This window comes from Copadichromis virginalis, linkage group LG7, assembly GCF_057382275.1.
Source record: "Copadichromis virginalis isolate Kocher_CV1m ecotype Utaka linkage group LG7, C_Virginalis_male_GT1.1, whole genome shotgun sequence".
Lineage (NCBI taxonomy): Eukaryota > Metazoa > Chordata > Actinopteri > Cichliformes > Cichlidae > Copadichromis > Copadichromis virginalis.
In genome coordinates, this window is record NC_140624.1 from 41197908 (window position 1) to 41207770 (window position 9863).

A 9863-nucleotide genomic window follows, 5' to 3' on the forward strand; every position below is an offset into this window, starting at 1 on the left:
TGTTTTCTTCTTTCTTTTTGTGTGATGAGAAAGAAATTATTTTACCTCTCATCACAGCTTTCCCTGCTTCCCATAGAACAGAAGCAGATATTCCGGGAGTGTCATTAAAGTCTAAATATGAAGTCCATTCCTTTTTAAAGTATTTAATAAAGTCTTCATCTTTAAGTAATGATATATTAAATCTCCAGTTTTTACTTGGCGTAGTATTATTCTTGTGCATTAGTGTTAAAGATACAGGAGCATGATCGCTGACAGCTATAGGATGAATCTCAGTGTCTGAAATGTCACACAGCAGTGAGCTGCTGACCAAAAAATAATCCAGACGAGAGTGAGAGTGATGAACATGCGAGAAAAAAGTATATTCCTTACTGGTGGGGTGAAGAGAGCGCCATGCATCGCAAAGACCAAAGTCGTTCATATACTGTTTGATTATATTTGTGGACTGCCAATTACGCTGAGTTCCTGTTGTGTTGAGCCTATCCATTTCTTCATTTAGTCCAAGGTTGAGGTCACCGCCAAGAATGAGTGTGCAATCAAGGTGTTCAGAGAGTGCACTAAAAAAACCGTGGAAGAATGAGGGTTCATCAACATTTGGACCATATATACTAACAATACATAGTTTTTTGTTCAATATTGATAGTTTAATAATTAGAAATCTACCCTCTGGATCTATAACTGTATCGAGTACTGTAAAATTAACATTTTTATGTATTAAAATTGCTACTCCCCGTTGTCTAGAATTATAACCGGCTGCAAACACGTTAGGAAACTCAGGTGTTTTAAGTTCATTTAAACCTGTGACAGGTTTGTGAGTTTCTTGTAATAAAACAACATCTGCCTGTAGTTTTTTAAGCTGGTTAAATATTTTTAACCTCTTTCCTCTGGTGCCAGCTCCATTTACATTCCATGTGACAAACCTCAGCATGCCCATAATTGTGCGTGTATGTCTAATGATGTATGCTGGGTGTTTCGTTTAGACAGGTGGAGAGAATATGGAAACATCCCTTGTTTGTAAATAGAAAGAGAAAAAGAAGTGTGGTGAGAGACTCCATAAGTCTGACTATGTGTGTGAATATTCACTAATATGAACAAGCGTGGCTTGCTTATGTGTCCTGCAAGTCTGTGCGTGCTGTGAGGCTGTTGTGAATGTGCTGCCGTTGAGCTGATGTGTTTGCGTGATCGTGTTGTGAAAATATGGAGAAATAGAGGGTGTTGTTTGTAGGTGAGTGGGGAAGTAGGTGACCACAGCAGTGAAAGACAAGAGAAAGAAAGAAACCACATGAACTGTGAGCGACAACAAAAAAAAGGAAACGAAACGGAAACATTCCAATTAAAGCAATGACGGAGGGTGACGGTGTTATATCTGCTATGACATCCTACTGATATTACTAGGTTAAACACATTTTAAAGGAGAAAGTGTGAATGAATAAGAAAAGAGTGTAGCGGGTTCTTATATGGAGTGCAGTCAGTATAACCACGGTGTGGTGCCGGGGTCGCGGTACAGCTGTCCGTCCACGTAGAGCCGGTCCACAGCGATGACAGCACGGGAGCCTTTCTGGATAAAGCTACGTCGAACTGGGAACAGGACCTTGCGTCGTTCCAGGATCTCTTTGGGGAACTGGTCGTTCACGCTGAAGTCCGTTCCTTTCAGCTCTCTGCCGCGACTCTTCACCTGTTCCTTCTGTTTGAATTGACTGAATTTGGCCACAATAGGCCGTGGTCTCCCGGTCCGCGACCGCGCGCCCCCCAAGCGATGTACTCTATCAAAGTCGATGTTCTTTACGGTGTCCTCCGGCAGTTTGATGTACTAATATTAATCTATTATCATAATATAAATGTATTGCATAATGTCAATATATTTTAATGTTTAACACCAACTTATTTTTATTTGCCAGTGGTACGCAATGATATTATGTAATGTAAACACATTGCAATTATGTTCCTGCAACACAAATTATGGCTTTAAATCCTACTTAATTTTTTCAATTGAAATATTAACTGATTATTATTGACAAAAAAGGCAAAGACTGTGAGTGCTACTGAACAATTCACCTTTATTAAACTGTAACAGCAGTGAAAGCAGCAATTCTGCCATGAACAAGTCCAAAATCGCATCCATATAAACTTGTTAACACATTTTTAAAGATAGCCTGCAGAAATAACTAAAAGAAAAAGTTAGTTTGAGAATATATTTGCAAATATTTCACAAAAAACTGACCTCAGCAGCAAATAAAAGAAAGTGCTTATAGATGATCCCGTCATCTCTTACATATAACATTTGTATTAATTACACAATTGAAAATGTAAACTAAATTAAGACTACCTGAAAAAAAGCAACACGCTTTTATGAATAAACAGATTTACCCAAATATAACTTGTGTGTTATTTGACAACAGTTTCAGCTTCTGTACATGTATTTACCTGTATAAGATTTCAACTAAGTTGAGCCTTAAATGACATTGTTACATAACTAATACCAAACACCTACATGAATTTTAATCTTCATTTTAAACATGTAAGCAGGACATTAAGGTTGACTTAGAACATATTGCTAAAAATCGTCAGTAGAAATTTCTTACAACATGATACCAAAAGGAAAAATTATCCTGCATTGCAGTCACACGAGGGGAAAGCAATAAAAACATAAGCAGTATAACGTTACTGAACACAAAATGAAAAACTGCAAAGAATTGCAGAAGTGCAGTCTTTGACTTTTCAATGAAACAGATGGTTTTTGAAAGCAAGAACTTTAGAGAGTTTAGCTCCATCCAGTTCCATGAAAACCTTCTGGAAAACGTCAAAGTTGTAGCGAAGGTCAGCAGGGTAGGCAAGGTTTAATGCATACATTAGTCCAAATAGCATTATCACAGCAAATGCTACATTATCCAAAGTCTTCGCCACCCTGATGCTTGCAAGGACAACTCTTGTTCATCTGCTGAAGCTTGCTCTTTAAGAAGATAAATTCAAACAGTGGTGTCTTCAACAGTCTCACTGATGGCACGTTCTTCCATGCCCTGTAAAAAAGAAGCCATGTTAGTCATTTCCAAGTAAGTAATATGACACACTGTGGAAAGTCCAAAAAGAAAAAGAAAAAAAAAAAAAGACAAGTTCATACCACATACTCCTGGATAAGCATGCCAGGGTCTTCACCCATGTAGATACACACGCCCTTGACACACTCAGCATCAACATCTTCACACTGAAATGAAATGTATGTAATTAGCATCTTCATTCAGCTCTTGTCCTTCATTTAAGTTTTAATAGTGTACTTTACATGAATGTTTTTAAAGTAAAGGCACACAAATTAATAATAGGTTTACTGGCAATTAATAATAAGTTGACAAAGTGAAGGTTAAAAAAACAAGCAGATGTAAAAATACAAAATGAGAGAATTTATCATGGGAAAACATTTGAAATCTTCCACAATTGTAAAATTTCATCCAAAGAGGATCATGTTAAGTGAATGTTGAGGCTTTATCACTTACATTATCCATTTATGCCACAATTCTTTTCAGTATTAGTCCAAGCTCTCCTCTTCTGTTGACCAACTTCACCAGGTTGTCCAAGTGGAGATCCAGCTGAGCCAGGAACTTTGTTTGAGGGGGGATAGTGGCAATTCTCTTAAACTCAGCGTTGATCTGAAAACATGAGCACAGAGAAATGAGCTTCAAAGGTTTAATACCTGGAAGAAGGCCTCAATCACTCATGCTGAAGAAATGGGCTGTCAAATAACAACTGTGCCTTAACCATTTTAGGCTAATACCACAAGAACACCGTGTATGAGGCAAACCTTACCTCATGGAAATCAAATAGAGCAGGCCATCTTGCCATGAAAGCCTCCACCATTGGTGCATCACGAACAACTTCATGTCTTCTGTATGAAAAAGTCTTTTCCATCTTGAGTTTCACCAACTCTGTTACTCTTTTTTATATCCATGTGGTGGGCTTTGACATGTCAATAGCTTTAAGAGTCCCCTTGTCTGCTACTTCTGAAACTGAGGTAAGGTTAAGAAACTCATTCCCAAACAAGGAATCCATAAACTGAAGTCTGAAACTGCCCTGAAGACAACACTGTCTCTTGACTTCAACGATGAGATCCTCAGTTGATTCAGGCACTCCATTAGAGAGTGAGCCTTCGACAGGTTCCGTCAGCCAAAACAGTCTTTAGGACCATAGGACTCCCCATAGGACTCTGTAGGAAAAAAAGAATTAAATATCAGACATTCAGAAAGAATCATTTCAGTTTAGTTTTCATAAAGCTATCCATACCCAATACTCAAAGTTATAAAGATCAGACATAAAAAAGAAGAATTTATCTAATGAAATACATGCGACTGAACCTATTACACTTATATGAACACCTTTTATTTCTATATGCCTTTTTAAAGTCACAATGTGGACTGATCCAATCTCATAGTCAACCAATGGATAAGTATCAAGGAGTTCACAGAGCGAAGCGAGAGTGAATATTCTTGTGGATACTGGGCGGAGCTCAAAAGCTCTGTCGTGCTCTCTGTACCAGCCACCAAGCTCTCTGACAATGTAGAATATGCTGTGGTACAATGCAGATATGGTTTTTCAGTATTCTGGCAATCCACCTGCTGCCCTTTGGGCCAGTACCATTCCATTTCTATAAGTTATGCCCTTTAATGTCACACACTGTGCAAGGTTGACCTCTAGAATGTCAGGGAATATGTACCTAATGACTTAAGCTATCTCCTCTTTAAGCAAATCCACTAGAAAGGCCGATACAGCTGAGCCCTCTAATTCAGACTTGCCAAGAGATGGGGAGTTTAGATGGTAAGCTATCATCATCTGATGTTTTGACTTCTGTAATCATAAAGGTAAAAATTCCACCATCACAAAAAACATTAATTTTAATTGAAGAAAGGTATTCCAGTCCAGAAGAGCATCAATGGTTTCTTTAAAGTACCAATCTTTCCCTCATTTATACATAATGTTTTGAGAAGCAGCTCACATATGTTCTACACAAACTAGAAAAAAAGAGGGGGGGAAAGGGTCCTAATTTGTTTTGGGCCGATGTTGGAAAATTCACAATACATCACTTAATAAGACATAGTCTGTTGAACAAACTTATCTCCTTGTAGATATCTGCTGTATTATTTGGGCATGACCGATAGAATAGTCAAGTAAGTGACACTTCACCTAAAACAATGACTAAATGGAAAAATGATTTGGCATTTATGGGTACAGGTTCTCAAACCCACGTCTAAGGTGGCAGGATGCTTATTATAACTTGAGTGCATGTCATCAGCAAGAATTAAGGTATGGCACTGTGGCCCTCCCAGCTTCTGAAACTCTGACGGTTACAGCCAGACTAATTACCCACTGTAGCCATAGCTAGCACGAGTAACACAAACACTATTGCGCTCTCTCAGTGACGTTTTAACTTGCTAAGCCATCAAAAACGTCAGTGCTCTCTGTCACATGCATAAATTCCATATCTGACCGACAACAGCTGCTTTCTCCCGACTATGTGCAATTCGTTAATATTTTTCAGCTTTAGCCACAAAGCTAATACCAACTTTAGCTAGCACTGTAAAAACAACATGTAGATGCATTACAGATTACGTTTCATATAGCATGCACTACAACAATTCTGTGAAAACGTACCCAACTAAAACAAATGTATTTAAATTACTTACCTTCTCACTATGCCTGACTCAGTGCCAAAGGTTGCATGCGGCTGAACAGTCTTCCAGAATCTGGCGGTCAATTGCGCTGTCCTTAAATTATGTTGTTGTCTTATTGGATAAGGTAGGTCTTATTATCCAATCACATTTAGTTGTTGTCTTTGAATATATTGCATCATTTCCGGTTGTGGTCAAACATGATTACAATGGTTTTAGTATTCTAATTTAGTCACTTTAAATCAATGCAAGAAAAATGAGTAGTCTCAGTATTGTTTATAATCAAGTAACTGGTACTTTATTTAATCATGTAAATAAGAGAAACAGGAGAGGCTTGTGTAGCATTAACTAAATTCATTTGTGCAAATTCAAAAGCCTGCCAATTCCCATTTTTTCAGTGTACTGTACATATAGTAACTACTTATCCATCCATTAACCATTTATTCTATAATCTATTCCAACATCTCTGCACTCTACACCATTGCACATCCATTATCTTTGTCATGTTGTCAGTATTGTCTGCTGTCTATGTTTGTCTGTCCATAGCTGGAGCCTAATTCCTCATATGTATACACATACTTGGTCAATAAAGCTGATTCTGATTCTAATGGGATTTGGATACCTTGGAAAACATACCCATTAAAAGTACATGCACAGCAAGTCAATCAATCTTCCTTTCCAAAGACCTCTAAAAAGTGTCTCACCTCCTCTGTTTTAGCTTTCTGGCAATTATACAGCTGAAATTAAAGGCTTCACTGCTGGCCTATGTGAGAGGGGGGTTTTGTCTTGTTTTGTTTGTTTTATTTTTTTCATCTCTATTGAGCTGGGGTAGGAAGGTTGATGGCTGTTTCATGCTCAAATAAGTAATTATGTGAAGAACAAAATGGGCAATCTCAGAATTTTGAAAAAAAAAAACCCAGCATTCTTCTTTAGACAGACAAATTTAGTAGCTAGGGATAAAGGTGCATTTAATAGATGCTGCCACATACCATTACATGCATATATATATGCAGCATGTACACCCATAAATGTACAGGAACATCTGGTCCTCCAAGATCATAATCCTCGGATGCTGGATGTATTGTACAAGTATCCCATTCTTCACTGTGATGCTTCTCATTTGTGAGACATTCATGAGGTATGGACCATCTTTAGATCCGCTCTGCGCTCTTCCTGTGTTCGTATATGCATTGCCCACAGGCATGCAGGAATTCAGCAGCCTTTATCCATTTTTCTGGCCTTGGCTCTGCTGGCATTACTCTGACTCACCCTGCTTCCTGTTGCTGTGATCACTGAGCTCTGATCACATCCCTTTATCCGCTGTCCTCAAGTGAATCCAAAGCCTGAAATTTCATCTACTTATAAACGCCAAATGTATTTGTGTGATTAAGCAAAGAGTGGACAACCAGAGCCATGACCAGTTGTTTTCTTAACTGTGCTTTCTTTCTTTTTCTTTCTGTTCTATTTGTTGTTCCTTTAAAAATCATATTTAAAGACTCCAATCAATCTCTTTAGTGATTAAAACAGTTTTCAGAGCAAATATAAGTGCATAAAATTTATGTTTATAATGTGGAAATCACTTATGATGAGCTAACATATTCTGAACTATATTACTGTATATGAACCATTTTAAAGACTAGCAAGTCCTTCTTTTCATATCTCATATTAAGTGTTGTGATTTAGCTCCTTTTCCATTCTGAAAATTACAGTTTTTCAGGCTTTCTACATTTATTTGAACCAGGGTGCATTTACAAAATGACCATGCGCAATATTACTTCAGATACTGCAATGTACACACTCTGTTATCAAATAAAGGCACTCTGTTTAATTGACAGCACTGACTGATTTGTGTTTTGTGTTGAACATTGATTCCTTCGGGGGCTGTTAGTGCAGGATAGAAACATCTTCTTGGTTAGCATAAATCTCATTAAGTATTTCTACAACATCAGCAAACAGCAACAAACCTGCTCCTGTCCTAAAAGCTCTACATCGTGTTGTTGCCGGCTAACCATGAGAGTGTCAGCTGGCATCACAGGCACATAAAAATCCTCAGTCCGTTCAGTGTCTTCATGCTGTTTGCTTATTGCTTCATCTAAAACTCAGGGTTTCTCAAGGGCAATCAATATTAAAGGAGGTTGTGCCTTAGTAAACGTAAGGACACTTGCTCACTTTGTTTATTTTCTGAGATTCTTTGATCCAGCTATGCTCCGCAGTCCATCTAAACAAGCAAACAGAAGTCGGTGAAGGAACAAAACTGCAACTGATCTTTTAAAATGTTGATGGCAACATAATAAGACCTCAGGGAGTTATGGAGTTCTAAGGAAAACTGAAAATGATTTTCTGTTAAATATTTGCAAATTAGGCTTTTCCCAAGCTTTGACTCTTTTCTTGAAGTGTGTTCAAATGGGATCTCAGTTGGATTGTTGCAAATTATGAACAACAGAAAGTATTTCTCGTGCTTAATGATATTGCTTGTAAAAACCTGTATCTGGGGAAATAATACATGCAGACAGGTAAGAGGATATGGTGGTGCTGTTATACGGTGGGGGCATTTTTGTGGCATGGTTATGGAACACTGCAAAATGAGAATGAATTTCTTGTATCACTTTATCTTGCTATCTTGGTGTTTTTGTGTGTGTTTTTTTACAGGATGTGGCTGGCACTATCAGTATGGCATGAGTGGGTCACTGAATGGACTGGTGAGTATGAAAAATATGTTAATCCAAAGCCTTCCTTGACACCATATTTCGACTGAGTTGATTACCACTGAGATTTTGGACCAATACTAGATTTCAAAACACCAAATTAGGGAATGTCTTGGAATAATGCCAGGTCCTCCTTGTAGCAAGAGTTCAAGAGACTTGCAAAATCAATGTCAATGCATTTTGAAGATGTTCAGGCAGGATTTAATTTGCCACTTGTCTGTAAAATACTCACAAGCCAAAATGGTATACACACTTACACACAGCTTCCTTCTATGTCTCTATCCAGCTACAAGAGGTTTGTAATGGTGTACAGTAATATAATAACATAGCCAGCATAAATTCAAGAGGAAGAAGACACAAGCTCCTTTAAATAGTGTACAAGGTCACTGAGGAAGTGATGGAAAGAAAAATGTACTATTCTATATGTTATGCAATAAATCATGAAGCCCTTACAAGGTGAGACTTTTTTTTTCTTGAGGGGACAGGGCTGAGAGCAGTCTACATTTGTATTCCATTACAGTACTTTTACACCCCATGAAAAGTCTTTTTATTCCCTTAAATCAATCATAAAACTTTTTTTTATTTACTGATATTGCCTTTTGCTCTATTCTTTCCATTGTGTGAGTATAGTTTCAGCCAACTTAAAAGCAATAACTGCATTCAATAAGTTGGTCCGTTATTATGTTATATTGCAGAGTACTGCAAGCATATGTGATTGACTAAAACATGAATCTGAAGCAACACAAAAAAGTATTGTGCGGCAATGAAAGGAAAGTGCTGCTTTAAAAATCGATGAAAACTGTCTAAGACTGCAGTTATATTTACTCACAAGGACTTTATCAATGCAAGGAAGTCCTATTCAAATTAAGATTATTGTTTCACAAGATCTCCTCAAAACAAGCCTTTAAAAAATCACCACAGAGATCCGGGGGTAAAGGATTTAGACCTCTGAATGTTATCAATAACATTAAGATAACGGTGCACAGGGCTTATTGATGGGTCAGCCCCGCAGAGGAGTTCCTTCTGGCTGCATTTGAAATATTTGCTGTGTACCCTAGACAGCTGCTTTGAGCACACATTCTGATTGCAACGGGTTGAAAAGGTCCTTCAGTCGGCCCCCTGGTCAATAACTTGACGCAGTAATCTGTCTAGATCTGAGGCAACCGAGGGAAATGATCCAAACACCTGACCTGTGCATCTGTCCCCAGAGTGAGATGTCCAGACTCATTGTCACAATCTCCAACACTGTTTAAACGTCTTCATTTGGTCTACAGTCCTCCAAATCTGATTCAGCATCCTAGGGAAGATTCCAATTTTTAATACATATATGTAATAAATATAACCACCAGCTGATGGCACCAAGCAGAATGGCAATGGAAGGATGTATACCATAAGTTGTTACTTGTCAAAATTTGCCAGGTCTGGTTTCCAGTAACTTATTAACTGTAATAAATCCATGTTTTGTGAAAAAATGACAGCTATGAAAAGACTCATCATCAACCAATTT

General features: G+C 37.9%; 1 pseudogene across 1 annotated transcript; it reads right to left on the reverse strand.

Moving 5' to 3' along the window:
* Positions 1-2047: 2047 nt before the first annotated feature.
* Positions 2048-5120, reverse strand: LOC146705647 (uncharacterized; annotated as a pseudogene). Its single transcript, XR_014921719.1, has 4 exons — positions 3796-5120; positions 3486-3638; positions 3116-3199; positions 2048-3014 (listed from the first exon to the last, which is right to left on the reverse strand). The product of XR_014921719.1 is annotated as an uncharacterized LOC146705647 (transcript).
* Between the last annotated feature and the right edge of the window lie 4743 nt (positions 5121-9863).